Here is a 15469-nt window from a genome sequence, read left to right as displayed (position 1 = left end):
TTACCGAAAAAGAAGTGAAAACCATTAAAGAAATATAAACCTGCGATATCTATTACTATAGTTTCAATCAATGAAAATAAGTCATAATATATCTAAGTATACCTTGATACGCGAAGAAAATACTTTGTACCCCTTTTAAAGCACATTGTGTGCACGGAGGAATGTAAGATTTAGTATAATTAAAGTTTATATAGAGAAGGAACGCAGAAAATTAAAATGTATGTATGATATATAAGTATGTATTACAAATATATTAAATATGACGGTCGTATTTCAACCACTGATCAACTATAGTGTTTTTAAATGTGTAATAAATGAAATGACTTAAAATAATAACTCAGCGCCATTGCGTCAAAGATTGCTTTTAGTTAGAGAAATGGCCTAGTTTCGTAGTTTATCTACACTTTCAAGTTGTTTGTGGGTTTCCGATTTACCCTACTATGGCAAACCCAAAGGACGCTCAGGATTTCCATGTTTTATATTATTAATGTACTTACGCAATATGCATGTCTGATCTATTTATTACTTTAAAAAATAGGTTTATGAGTCTTAACATTCCATACGTCACAGGATATATTCTAAATCAATTGTACGAATTTGAAATTTAAACTTTTTCACTCCTGAAAATACATAAAAGTATTTACTATTGAAAACAGTTATCGAAGATTATTGATTAATAAAAAATACGTATTAGGTAATTTTTTTTTTGGAATCCCACAAAATATTATACAGCATCAAAACGAAATCCCTAACACCTGAGAATTCCGGGATCTCAGACTGCAAACTAGGCTAAAACCATTTTGGCTAGAGATAAAGGAATGACGTTTGTTTTTTGGGCGGATACTCACCGCTATATTCGTTGATTATGTTGGAAGGGGCCAAACTATAAACTCTGGTTTTTATTGCGTTCAACTTTGTCATTTGCGAGAATATATAAAATGGAAAAGCCCGAGAATTTTCAGCAGAAAACTGTATTCCGTTAGATCGTACGTTGTGTTGGTCTTGTTAATTTAAAAAAGAAAATGTAATCATAATTATTTTACTAAATTAAACATACGGGAACATTGTTTCTAATTATGCTGGTGTGAGATATAACCATCATAATTTTACTAGATAGGTCTAAGAGCAATATACTTCGGTCGTAAATCTAATTAAGAGTTGAATTTGATTCAAAGCAAGGTAATTATTAGAGGATTCTGCACTTGGGACTATCTCTAATATGGCGATAGACACACCCCTTGTCACATTATCGAACTGAAATATCTCGGCGGGCTGTGATGCACTAGTTGCACTTTTGGAATAAACTTCAACTGTTCGCCTCGTCGGTTAAGCTTCATGTGTCGTGCTTTACCCCTGGCTTGTTAGTTATAAAATAGAGTTTTGTTAAAACGGCTTTTAAATCCTTTTTTCATTAATTCCATATCTGTAAAAATCCGTATTTCCATGGAATAAGCCGAGCTTTGTTCGAGAAGCCGGAGGGTCAGGAAAAATAATAACATTCTGGGATAAATAAACGCACATTGATAGCTTTCGTTGCCCTTACGGGCCGATGCGAACAGTAAAACCTCTCCAGAAATAAAATCAACATCCTCTTTTCGACACTTTCAAATATTCTTACCTCATTGCAGCAATCAAGTTCAGAATCTTTAAAAAAATCATAATTTCCTTTTTGTTAGGATCAATTATGCACTACCAAGTCAGGATAGATTTTAAAAAGCATCGTGTTGTGTGTAACTTGTAAGATAATTATGATTAAAAAATTCATCACACTAAGGGCTAAAAAAAAATTCAATTTTCACTAGACTCTTTTAATAAGTTCTAATTAGTATTGAATTAGATTACTGATTGTGGAAAAGAATGGGTAGAAATTACTAATAATACCACAAACACAACTTCCAACTCTGATATTCATTTAAATAATTCAGACATTTTTTTTAATGGCCAATGTATTATAATGAGTCTAGAGATGTGTAATATTCACACATTATATATGAATGTACAGTGTATTATAAAAAAATATAATGTTATTCCACTTATCAGTTGCACCGTACACCCCCAAAACAGTTATGAAGTCATTATGGCTCTGTAGAGCATTAGCGAACGTGCAGGGCGTAGCTCCGGCAATAAGCGGAAACTGAAGGTATTTATTAGGTAGCCAGCATTCGTTTACGATCAAAGTTCACGATTCACTGGAAATAATAAAAAGATACAGTGTAACCGAGATAAATGTAGGAATCAGAGGGCTATTAACATCGTTTTGCGGATGAGCGCCGACAGTAATTGCCGTGTCGGTGTGCGGACACAAAATTTATGGCACCCGCTGCGAATAATTGAGTCGATTCTATGTACTGCGGCCTTTTGACACCTGACAAACATTCGCTTCTCATATCTAATTGCACAAAAATAATTAAAAACAAATAATGCTTCTTTTGTAAAATCAGTTTCATACAAAACACCTATCTAAATAAAAAAGAAAGAAACCATTTCTATTCTTACCGTATTTTATATTTGTAATGCGGTGAATTGTGATTCCAGTAACTCAAACAGGATAATAATACTGTTTACCTCTCAATTGTGAAAGCCGTATCGCATCATCGGTAAGTAACTGTTGGCACGAATTTGCAGTTCTCCATAGGAAATGTTTCTACTATAGCACAATGACGTACTTGCGAGAAGCCGTAAGCGGATTATGAGAGGTTCCGAAGTAGGCTGCTTTGAAACTCGCAAGAAAAGCAATATCCATTATCTGGGCGGGCTTTGTGCGTCGACCGCTGCGCATTGTCGGTCGCCTGCACCGCTCCTGCCGCTCGTACCGATTATATTGTTTGACTAGAGGGAATCAAACACTGGCGTACCTTCACCAAAAATGTATAATTATCTCTTTATCCCTTATTGCCGTCCAATCCGGGGATATATTCAGAATTTTGTATTCATACTGCGTCGCGATTAAAGGTTCGGAAAATGTTTATCGAACGCTAAAGAGAGCGACCACAAAATCTTAACTTAATTAAACCGTATAAGAAATCAGTATTGGTGAATATGTCGCTAAAAAGGTCCTTGTGTAAACATACAATTTTTATTTCCGTTTCCAATAATATAAATTCTCACATTTACATAATTGACTAGATGAATATACTTAAGTATTAAGATTATATACGCCATATTGTGTGTTCGCGAAAACATTGACAGCGAAACTTTTCGAACAAGCAACTTGAAATACAATTTATTTGTCCATACAAAAATAATTTACATACTTACCGCATATATCTTGCAGTTTTTTAATTATAAAAGCCATAACAGTGTGGATAACAATTATGCAGGCTAAATGAATTTAATCAGTAATGTGATTAGCATTAGACGTCCGTTCTCCGCATCGCGCACGCACATTGGCCGCAGGATAATAAACATTTGCACAGTCCTCACTGCTTATGTACATTAAACTGGAGTTATAGCGCACTTGTGAAGTTTGTTATGCAACATACTGTTAAATAAAGTACCACTAGTAAATTAAACGCCAAATATACTCTGAATGAGGTATTCACTTTGATCTACATTAATGTCTTGTTCGTGAGATGCTTCAATACATAAACATAGGCATAGAACAATTTTTAAATGAACACAAACATGTCAAGCTGTATTGTAGAACTCTACACGCGGTCAAATGTGTTTTTATTCACCCCAGTTGACGGGTCAACTGGGATAAAGGGATGGACGGAACAATGGTTAAATTGAATTAATTACATAGATAAACTCACTTTATTCTTATCCAGTTTCATCACTTTTCGCCCGTGTATGCCTTTTCAACCCATATGACCTTATTTTTAAAAATACATAACACGGAATTTAACTTACCCATTCATGTATAATATTCACCGATTATATTCAAATCGAAAGTCAAAAATGTTACTTATTACTTTACCCGCTTGAATTTAGTATGCACGTAGTAGAAGCAAAGTTTGTTCCTAATCGTTCCAAGCTTCCTACGGTACCTTAAACTTATTCCTAACTGCTACTTAACGTTAAAACCAAGCTTGCGTTGATAAATTGTTTACAAAGACATGGCTGTCTACTTGTTACATTTGTTTTTGTTTACATAATAATATGGAATTACAGAAGACAATTATTAAAAAATAATACCTAAGTATATTTGATTTGTTGAAGTCTAGATTGACATCCTTAATTACAATATACCCTTATTATATGAATGGTGCGGAAAATGGAATAAGTACAAGTGCCGGATAAGTGTTATTAATATAATATGTCAGTCCGTTCTACACCCGACTAGGCTATCGCCACTTTCATAATATCGTTATTAATATAAAATGACTGAAATTAAATGATTCCCAATATCGAACAAGGAAGAACCGGACACTTGAGCGCCAATATCTTATAATAGGCCCTTCGCGTCAATTTCTTACTATCTACGTGTACAATTTAGGTGCTCATTCGCGCTGAAATCTACAATTTGGAGCAACCGTACTGTTAAGAAAATCGTGTAATATTAATTGTATACAATTAACACTCTTAATTTTGTTTAAAAAGAATAATATATCCTCAGTGTAGTACAGCAGTATATGTTTCATTAACATGTACTCATTGTATTCTGTACCAGTATACACTATCTGTATTACTCTTTACTTAAAGATTTTTAATGTATAAGTTCTCTGCGTATTGTACACTACTCCTAAACGTACTAGTAAGGCAAAGTGTGTGCGGCGCCTAATTGTATACTTGAATGACTATTAAATCGATGCCTTTTTATAAAAACCGAGACAAAATTGACAAGTACATTGGCGTATTTACGTCTTAAGGACATTTTCCCCTATCTATTGGTTACTATTATATTAGTTAATTATATTTCTATTAGTTAATCACGACTGCAGGCTCTCAGTCGCATGCATTACATAAATGTGTTCGTGTAAGTGCAAGATCGATTAATGTAATTAAACAATGGAAAAAAGATTTATTTAATAAAAATAATTTTAACAAAAAATTAAACCGCCTTCAAAAACCACTCAAAACCAAAAAATAATTTCACATACAAGTATATATTGGATACCAATTTTGGAGTCGGTGCCTAATTAAAATTGCTATTTGTTGCATAGTCCATCTATGAGCTAAATTTCTTTCAAATCAATTAAAAGGAGTAGGTTTGCGTGAACTACAACATACACAGTGAAAGGTGTAATACCAAGCACATGTATGGTGTTTCATCTTTTATTTCCTCTTTTTTTCGAGGGCAGGGAGTGTAATACACCCACATTTGACCAGCTATATGTAACAGGGGAAGAATTTGGGTAGTGTACAGTTCACAAATTTAAATATTTCCTTAATAGCTTCCATTTGCTGTGCTGCGAAAAAATAGACCGTCGCAATGGCATAATTGTGTTTCGCTCACGATACGACTATCGCGCTGAGGAGTTACACCTCTGAGTACCACTGAAAAGGGGAAAAGTTGTGATGCTATATATATGTATATAAGAAGTAGATTCAAGTAAACCTAACGCAAAAACACAACTGATATTATTTGGCTCACAGTACAACTATCGCGCTGTGGTGTTACACTTCTGCCTACCCCTGAAAAGGGGAAAAGATGTGATGCTATATATATGTATGTATGTAAGAAGTAGAGTCAACTAAACCCAACGCAAAAACACAACTAATGTGTTTCGCTCGCAGTACGACTATCGCGATGAAATTATACGCCTCTGCCTACCCCTGAAAAGGGGAAAAGGTGTGATGCTATATATATTTATGTAAGAAGTAGATTCGAGGAAACCTAACGCAAAAACACAACTGATATATTTGGCTCACAGTACAACTAGCGCGCTGTGGTGTAACACCTCTGCCTACCCCTGAAAAGGGGAAAAGGTGTGATGCTATATGTATGTATGTATGTAAGAAGTAGAGTCCACTAAACCCAACACAAAAACACAACTAATGTGTTTCGCACGCAGTACGACTATCGCCCTCAAATGTTACACCTCTGCCTACCCCTGAAAAGGGGAAAAGGTGTGATGCTATATATATGTATGTAAGAAGTAGATTCAAACAAACCTAACGCAAAAACACAACTGATATATTTCGATCATACTATAACTATTGCGCTGTGGTGTTACATCTCTGCCTACCCCTAAAAAGGGGAAAGGTGTAATGCTATATACATATATGTATGTATGTAAGAAGTAGAGTCAATTAAACCCAATCCAAAAACACAACTGATATGTTTCACACACAATACGACTATCGCGATGAAATGTTACGCCTCTGCCTACCCTGACACGGGGAAAAGATGTTACGCTATATGTATAAGTATGTGAGAAGTACAGTCAACGAAACTCAATGCAAAAACATAACTAAATACGTCACAGGAAAGCTAAATTCGCGATTTCGTTTTCTTGGACGACATAAATATTCTAGTTTTTTAATTTTAAAACCAAACTACCGAAGCGATCTTGAAAAAATTTTATGGGACCAATCTGGAGAGAAATTCTTTCGAATAAAAAAAGAATTTTCCAAATCGGTTCAGAAATGAGCGAGTTCTGAGGTAACAAACATAGAAAAAAAAAAAAAAAAAATTCACGTCGAATTGATAACCTCCTCCTTTTTTTTGAAGTCGGTTAAAAATTTAATATAACAGCAATAATGCATGTGTCTATAGCAGATTAGATTTGATTGCAGTATCACCCGTTTGCAACACATTACCCAAGGTAGGCTTACACATGATAACAATAACCTATGTTAAACCAAGACATAGTCTATCTGTTTTCTAAGTTTCATTCAAGTTCAATTCAGCGGTTTCGGCGTTTACATTTTACCAGCGTCCAAACATCTACACATTTTTTTTGGATTAATTATGATTAATCAAAAATATTAGTGAATAATTATAATACTAATATATTAGTACATAAGAGTAAGAGTTCAAATCAGTGAGATATTTATCGATAAGGCGCCATATTTCTATTAAAGAACAACAACGTACATAATAACCAACTGTCACATCTTATTAGATAAGGGATGGAAGAAATTCATAATTTAGTCTGTCTAAGCTCATTGACTTAAACCTAAATTATGTCAGAAAATGTATTTGAGAAAATATTTTGTCTCGTTTTTACGAGTATTTACAGCAATATCTTCCCCAGTTTTGAATGGTAATACAAAATTTGATTATATAAAATTAGGTCGAGTCTAAGAGGGTCTAATTTCGACCTCGTCGCTTTTTATAACAACCTTGCAAAAATATACAATGTAATTCCCGCCTCGGAATGAACAATACTCGGATAATGAAATATCAACAACGGCTCAGTACATCCAACATTTTTTTTTAATTAGCGCGTCGGAGTTTCTTCGTAGTTGTGACTCGTAATTAGAATGTGCTAGTTAATTACAAATCAAAATAGATCAATATGAATTGCTAATACAAACATTATATACTCGTAGTTTATATTTGAAGCCAAGGTTGAGCGTTACTCTGAACATTTACTTAAATATTACTAATATTTGTATTTCGTCCAGTAGTTCTTTCATGGAGTTTATAAGTGGGTAATCCACACAAATTATATGGTTCAAGCAGTGTTCCATGTTTATTGTCAAACAGGATTAAAAGGATAACACACATTAGGCTTTTCTGGGACATTAACTTCACCGCCGCTGTGAATAAACGACACACGTTACACTCTAATGTTTCATTGTCGTCACCCGGGCTCCCTTTCTGAATAAATGGAACTCTGCATTTGATTCAATATTTTTATTTCGGTGGGCCTGTTTCCTTTGCCCAGTCCATGGTTTTGATAAAAAAAAAAGAATTTTTCATTATGTTGATTATACTTACTTGGTCGGTGTTTTACGCGTCTAAATATTGTTACTTGTGATTAATTTAAGGTGTTGATGTTAATAATATTTTTTAAAACACGTTCTTTGTTACTCATGTTAGCACAACGAAATCTTATATAATAATGTTGCTAATTAGTTTTTTCTTAAACTAAAATAATAGATAAAAAACACTAGGTAAATATAAAAAAAAAGTATAACAACAATGAACGACGCGTGTCATTGAAACGGTATGTTCTTGCTGCAACTACATTTATAATTATAGAGAAAAGTGAAGAAAATATTATGATAATATACTCATAAGCGTTATCGCCCCGACTCTGGAGTTTTATTAAAATCATAAATCCCATGTCAAATGCACCCGCTCTCGCTAGCAAGACTGAATAAGAGAGATGTGTACAATTGTGTTTCATGTAAATCAGATTCATTTTAAAAACACACTTAATGAAAATAAGACTCACAAATGTAATATTTTAAACATGTACTTTCTCGTCACATTTTTATTATGTTTTACTTAGAAAATTCAAATCTGAAAATATTTGACGATCCATTGGAATAAAGATTTTCGTTATTTGAGGGCCTAGATTCTATAGGAGCTTTTACGAATTGAAATATAAATTTGTATTATTAGCGTTAATAAAATTTGTAGGTACTCGTTCGAATTTTCTTAATCATCACCTTACACGATTTTAGAAAATATTGATTGTACATTGTCGTAATCACAAAATCCATATTGTGTTATTTTTAAAACCTAAGTAATGTGACCGACGAACCCGGTCCCTAACAATGCCCATGCCCACCATCCATGTTTTTGGTTTTTTTTTGGATTTAGTGCAATAACATAATACTTTTATAAAATTTTACCTTATTATAAATTGTGCAAACCTCCTTTTTTATTGAAATTCATAAGGGACGTAACAGGTTCCACACATTTTTTTAAGGACCGAAGCCTGTCAATTTTGTACTTTATTGCCATTCGAATGGAGTTATCTCAATTCACCTACTCCCTCTGAATCAGGTAGCAGGATCAATGATCCTTTTGGGATCTACTGCATGCATGCACTAAATACAGTCACTACAGGATTTTAGCTGAAATTCCGGTGTACTGCGTAGTGTGTATAAAGTGTTAGGGATTTCCCAGTTAAACACTATATCAGAGCATTACTTTACATAAAGGTAGAACACGTTAAGCGATCCAATGTAGCTGTGCATTTGAAGCTGCTGGTTTTCGGTGTCGTTTGGATTCACAAAATAACAATTTAATCCGTCGGCATAGAGTAGATTTTTGATGAAAATGTCCTAGAAGTGCGAACAGTACTCGATACCGGACCGCACTTGCTTTTTATATAAATGGCGAAGTTGACGAAGCGTTTAAACTCTGGCCTTGTTAAATATTTAAGTCTGCGTTTATTGAATATTAAGTTTTTAATGTGGTTCCTCAAATTAAAATTGCACATTCATTCCGAAAATACCTACTTCAGCTTTTCTAAGTTGTGGGCAGAATTCGGCAGAACATCTTAAGGTTGAGGACAGGAATAAGAGTCTCTTCGTTTGCTTTTGCAGTTGGACGCAAGAGGCAACTAGAGCTCAGGTTTTTTGTCGTTAAATTTTTCTAGATTTTTGGTTCTATGTTGTCTGCTTAGTAATCTTCCAGACACTAGGTATGATTACAGAAAGATATAAAAAATTAATCAATACCAGAGCATTTATTTCAACAATAAAAAATATTTTTAACTAATAATTTTAAATAAATAACATGAAGGATCAATAGCTCAATAACATTTGTTTTTACCAATATTTCAATCTAGCGTGTTGGGTTGTTACATATCATAAACCAAACATTTTAGAATTTGACGTCTACTTGTAGTGTATTTACCTATCATACTATGTTGTCACAATGAGATGTGATTGTTTATAATTTTCAGACAAAGATTTTATATTTTACAACAATTTGCCACTGGGCAGCCACCTTTTTTTAAATCAGATCTAGGTTGTATGTATGGACTAAATCTGTTTAGGCATAACGTGAAAAATATAACATAATGATACTTTAACAAATTCTAAATAACTTCATTTAAATGTATTGAGGGAAATTGTTATACATACATGCCAATCATTAAGTATCTAGATGTATTGAAATACTTATTCGTCGAAAAAAAAAAGGTTTTCAATTATTTTTTTTGCGACATTTATAGGCAATACAAACAAATCAATAACATTACGAATGGGACAGTCTCTATTCTTCTTCGCAATAATGTAATATTCAAAACGTATCGAAGCTGGTTTTCACAATATGGCGTACGTTTACAATATTTCAAATTTCGAAGACATACAAATGAAACAAGCGTTTGGTACAAACTACGCCAGGTCATTAGACATAACATTAGTGCTTCCTAAATCGTCCATTGTCAATAAATACATCAGGAAAGACGTCTTAACGGTAGTGAACTGTAACATTTAAGCGAATGCGAGTTCAATTTGCTTATTTACTAATTAGTAAAGTTTCTCCTTTGACGCAGTGAGATGCTATGCGACGCCGTCGTGCATGAATGTAGAGCCGTTCATCATAATTATTATCATAAGTGAAGAGTCAGACTTCCGACGCAGAATACCTTTCCTACTTTCTCTATAATAATTATAGTCTTTATTTCCAACAAATAAGATATCTTTTATAATAAACCCAAGGGTATAAAACGCTCTAAACTAATGCAAAAACACTGTTGATTAACATTTAATTCACACACGCTTCAGATGAAAAATCTTTGCCTAAAATTACATTTTCTCGTTTTAATTTTAAAGTCTTTGATGAAAAATATACCGCTGCGTGGCAAAGGCTATGAGCCCGCAAAGGATTTGGAAGGATATAATTTTATACCACGCTTGGGTAAGTGATAAAAAATTAAAATAAATTTCATGACTATTTTCCAATGCAAACATTACGGTTTTTCTGCAATAAGACAGACCTACTAGATAAATATTAAACTAATCTCAGTTTCCCCCGCGTGTTTATCGATATGGGAAAGAAAATCTTTGTGTTTGTTTTCGATATATATATTACATTCGAAAGTAATCTATTGAAACATTGCAAGCTGCTTCAATAACCCTTTAGTTCGCATCTAACTTCATAACGACGTGTAAAAAGCCTTTTCGGCCACAAAAGTTCCTAAGTCACTATAGCGATTCGTAGGGCCAAGTGTAGGTCTATAAAACATATATGTACATCATACCAGGGATTCCATTCAGTCCCAAATAGCTTGTAGTTTATTAAAGCAGTTGTAACCATCAATTACATTAACTGTTATTAAATCGCAGACAAAGATAATGTCAAAATCAAACGGGATTATCCTGTCCTCGTGTCGATTTCTCTGTCCCCAGTTAAATCCCCGCCCGCGCCGGTGAATTTTCAATTATCTCAGCTCGTCTCTAACGATAAGTTAGCAATGCTTTATCCGTCCGAATATTATATAATTCATTTGGTTTCTTTGAATTTTGCGTAATAAATGGATACCAATGACACATTTGTCAAAAGTATAAATTGTTAAATATGCGTCGAGCCGCGTAGTACGCAGCAAACTGGGTTATTTGAGGCCTTTCAGTGGCGGCGAGGTACAGTGGTTGTTAATTAAGCACGAAACAACATCCATTAATGACGCCATGTTCACATGAATGCTCTTTCATAATGTAACAAGTAATTTTTAAATAGATTAATGTATTTCCGATATGGTAAAATGTTTTATACCCTTTTGGATTGCTAAGTGCTTTATGTAAGTTCATTATTCGTTTTTTAATGAGTTGAGCAAAGGCTCAAAAATGTTTATTTTCTCATAAAATATTTCAATGATACCGGCATTTTATACATCAAACTGATTATTATTAAAGCAACTTTATGTAATAATTTATCATCATAAAATTCTGTCTGGGTAAGCAAATTAGGTGACACTAACTTTACAAAAATTTAATACCCTTAGAAAATATCGGTCATTGGGTGGATGAGTTCAAACTTCGTTCTAATAACGCCTCTAAAGCTAGTATGATAAGGTTTACAAAACCATAATTACGTGGTATTTTTGCGTTATACGATTTTACCACTTATCCCATCTTAACCAAAACTCTTTTGCTTTAGTTGTTTATTTCTACCTTTGAGAAGGAATACCATGTAGATTAAATGTTTACAGATATGAATGTTAACCCAATGTGTAAACGTTTTCCACCCGCAAACTAAACAGAATATGATAGTTTTTAAACAAATTACATAGAGTCTATTATCGATAGTTTCTATCATAATTTGCGCAATTTATCTTGACTTTAATACTAAGTCATAAGATTTTTTTAAGGAATAAATTAATTTTTTACTCACAAACAAATTACCTAAGCTAAACATACGTAAGTATTAAAACGTGTTAATAACAAAAAACTCCATTACTAAATTGGAACACTGCTAGAATGAAGTCTACAAAGTAATTTAGTAATACTGTTTATTGATAACAAATTTCTTTGCAAGCTGCGTGTGGTACCCACTAAATCTTGTAACAGAAAGGGAGGGAATTTAATATCTACTCAAGGCAAATGTAATGTAATAACTTTGTAAATGTGAAGGAACAATAGAAAGTAAATTAGTTTTCGGGGAACAGAAACTCAATTGTCAAAAAGGATTGCTGCGCTTCATCTGCGATACGAGGATTTATTTATTTTGGTAAAAGTTCTGATAGCAGCTGCTTCGTTTTGTTTTGTCTCTCTTGGCGCTATTTTATTATTCACGGCGCGGTTGAATCGTCCAATACTTGGGCCGGACATATGCTTCGTGAATTTTTCTGTGTTTGCATTAATAGTGAAGGACCGAAGTTAATGATGAATTTGAGACAAATTTATATTTGACGTCAACACGAATGGGTACCCCCTTTGCATATTTAGTTGATGATTTGTTTAAGCTATTTTAAGCTATTAACCAGATTAACCCATTACTTTATAACAAATAAAGTAACTATTGATTTTCAAACCATCGCTGGATAGCCAGAGAAGTTTCGCAGGAGTTTGAAGTCGAGTTTGTCTAGTCGCTCATATTATAATGTGGGATGTGAGATTATGACCCCAACTAATTTCAAGTTTCTAAACTTCATTATACGCGCCGTTGGAGATCCAAGGTGATGATAAAATGATAATAAAGACTTGTAGATATTTGTACCCGACCACATCGTTATGCCGGCTCTTAGGGTTCGCCTGTTAATAACTAAAGCTATCTGGCTGTACGAAAATCCGCTGGGGTCACTGGCATTTGGGAATTCGACGAAGTTATTCAAGGAAAAAATACTGCTATTTAATTTATTCTTCTACTCAGAGATTTTCTGTTCAGGTATATTAATATCATAAATGTGACTGTTTAGATGGATGTTTGTTACTTAATCCCGCCAGAATGACTGGACGGATCTGGATGAAATTTAGCAATGGAACAGAGAATATAAACTATATTATTAGCATATTGGTTACTTTTCATCTGAGCAAAATATATTGCGGGACTTTTATCTCGAAAAAACCTTTTTCACGCGGGCAGAACTGAAGACAAGAGCTAGTAAAATATAAATGTTATTGTTTTTCATAAGTACACAAAATAATTAAATAGGCTTTAGTTTTATTCTGAACCTTACGGAGTTTACTTACTAAGCCGTTTTTGTTTGATTAAACTATAACTCTTACTTACAGAATACTCAGTTACTCCACTTTAATTCCAATTTACCACTTTACATATGATTAAGTTAATTTAAAAACCATAATATGGTTATTTGAAAATAGAATAGAAGTGCCTATTGTGTAGTAAAATCAAATGTGTAGGTACTTGTATTGCGTAGAGGGTAATCGGTATGAATGTAGAGCACGAGGACACACCTCAGCTAAGCCACGTAAGCTTTAATGGCCCCTGTCTAATTGAACAGCACAGTGGTTAATTACGAACGCACGGCCCTGTCACCGGACGATCTTCTAAACTAAACACATACAAAAGCTTTACCGTTGAACAACAACCAACTTCATACGAGTTTAGCATTCAAACGTTCCAAGTTAAACCGATTTAACCGAACTTGTTTAGATCTAGACTGTATCGGCAAGGTTGCGAATAACGTCAGACGTTTTAGACGACTTTTATAAATTCAAACGCTTTCTTTATAAATAGCTCAACCATAAATATCTAACTTTGACGGAGTAAATGCCAATAAACAGCGCTATTCAAGTGATGTAGCTGGCTCATAAATACTGGATGGGTGAGTCATTCCGTTCTAATAAGTAAGTATTTCGCTCTAAATAATAATTGTTCGTTTTTAATACAATTACTATTACAATGTCCGTCTAAAAATACAATTATTATCTGTAATAGCAATATAACATGTGGGCGTTACGTTGGCAAAATCGATAATGGTTTCTCTTTATGTGCCATATTCTATGCAAACAAAAGATTACGTGTACCTAAAACCATATTCTATACGTAGAACCTAGAACAGACATCAGTTTCGATATTCACATCACACATGTACAGAAAAATTCGCCGAGAGTGTTTTAGATGTGAATATTAAATTTTCGAAACAAGTAAAAAACCTCAGAACACGATATTGGAGAGATATTTTAGTGAAGCGAACTAAAATGCCATTTTCAACGAACAATTTCTGAAAGTACAACACACGTTATAAGTAGTGGCACATGTGCGTTGTGTAATCACATATAGCTTATAACAAAGTATGCTCGGACATGTATTGCCTCGGTGTTCTCGTTACGATGGCAATGCTGTGGATGGGGCATATAGCCTTTTATAGGAGTGTAGTTATTCGTACCTAGGCGGCATCGTGTGTGCGATTTCATTTCGTTTTATTTGAACTGTTGCCCGCTATAAGCGGCAGTAGACTGTAACGGGGATTATTCCGTATTTATATTACAGTTAAAATCATTACGTTAGAGCTTTTATTCTGCCCATTAAGAACATATAGGCACACATATGGAAATGTAGGTATATTTGTTATATTACGTCATTAACAAAATGAGCTTTGTTTTACTTATAATATATAACGGGTGTAGTACAGTTTCACGTTATGTGTACACACAAAAAACTACTTAAGTACACTTCAAATATTTTGTGTATCAAATAATAAAAATCAACGCGTTAAATATAATTCTAAAACACACGTTACTCCCATACCAAAAATATAAATTAAACTTCTTTTCAAAATAGCGTAAATATACTATCGTATATTTGTCTCGTATTACATATAATATCTTCACCCAGACCACATAAATATTAACTATGATAGGTACTTCACTGGCAAAATGAGGTGTCGGGCTAACGAGAAGCATAAGAATAAAATAAAAATAACAATCCGATATGCCGCGCTCGTTATCCCCCCGTTTCGTATAAACTAACAACATAAATAGTACCTACAATAGTACAATGCACTGAAATATTTTTTTCCGCAAACAAACACAAAGAGATGACAACGTCGGAGACGCTACAACAGAACTGACAATGACATAGAAGGCTAGTCTTACTGTTAGCATTGTATGAATTACGTTATTGTATTGCGTAAGTCCTTATCAGAAGTAGGTATTACACAGAGAAAATGACTGCGTGTCCCTATGTATTGTGCTATGAAGAATTTATGCC

This window comes from Manduca sexta, chromosome 20 (assembly GCF_014839805.1).
Source record: "Manduca sexta isolate Smith_Timp_Sample1 chromosome 20, JHU_Msex_v1.0, whole genome shotgun sequence".
Lineage (NCBI taxonomy): Eukaryota > Metazoa > Arthropoda > Insecta > Lepidoptera > Sphingidae > Manduca > Manduca sexta.
Note: the sequence above shows the minus strand (reverse complement) of the source record.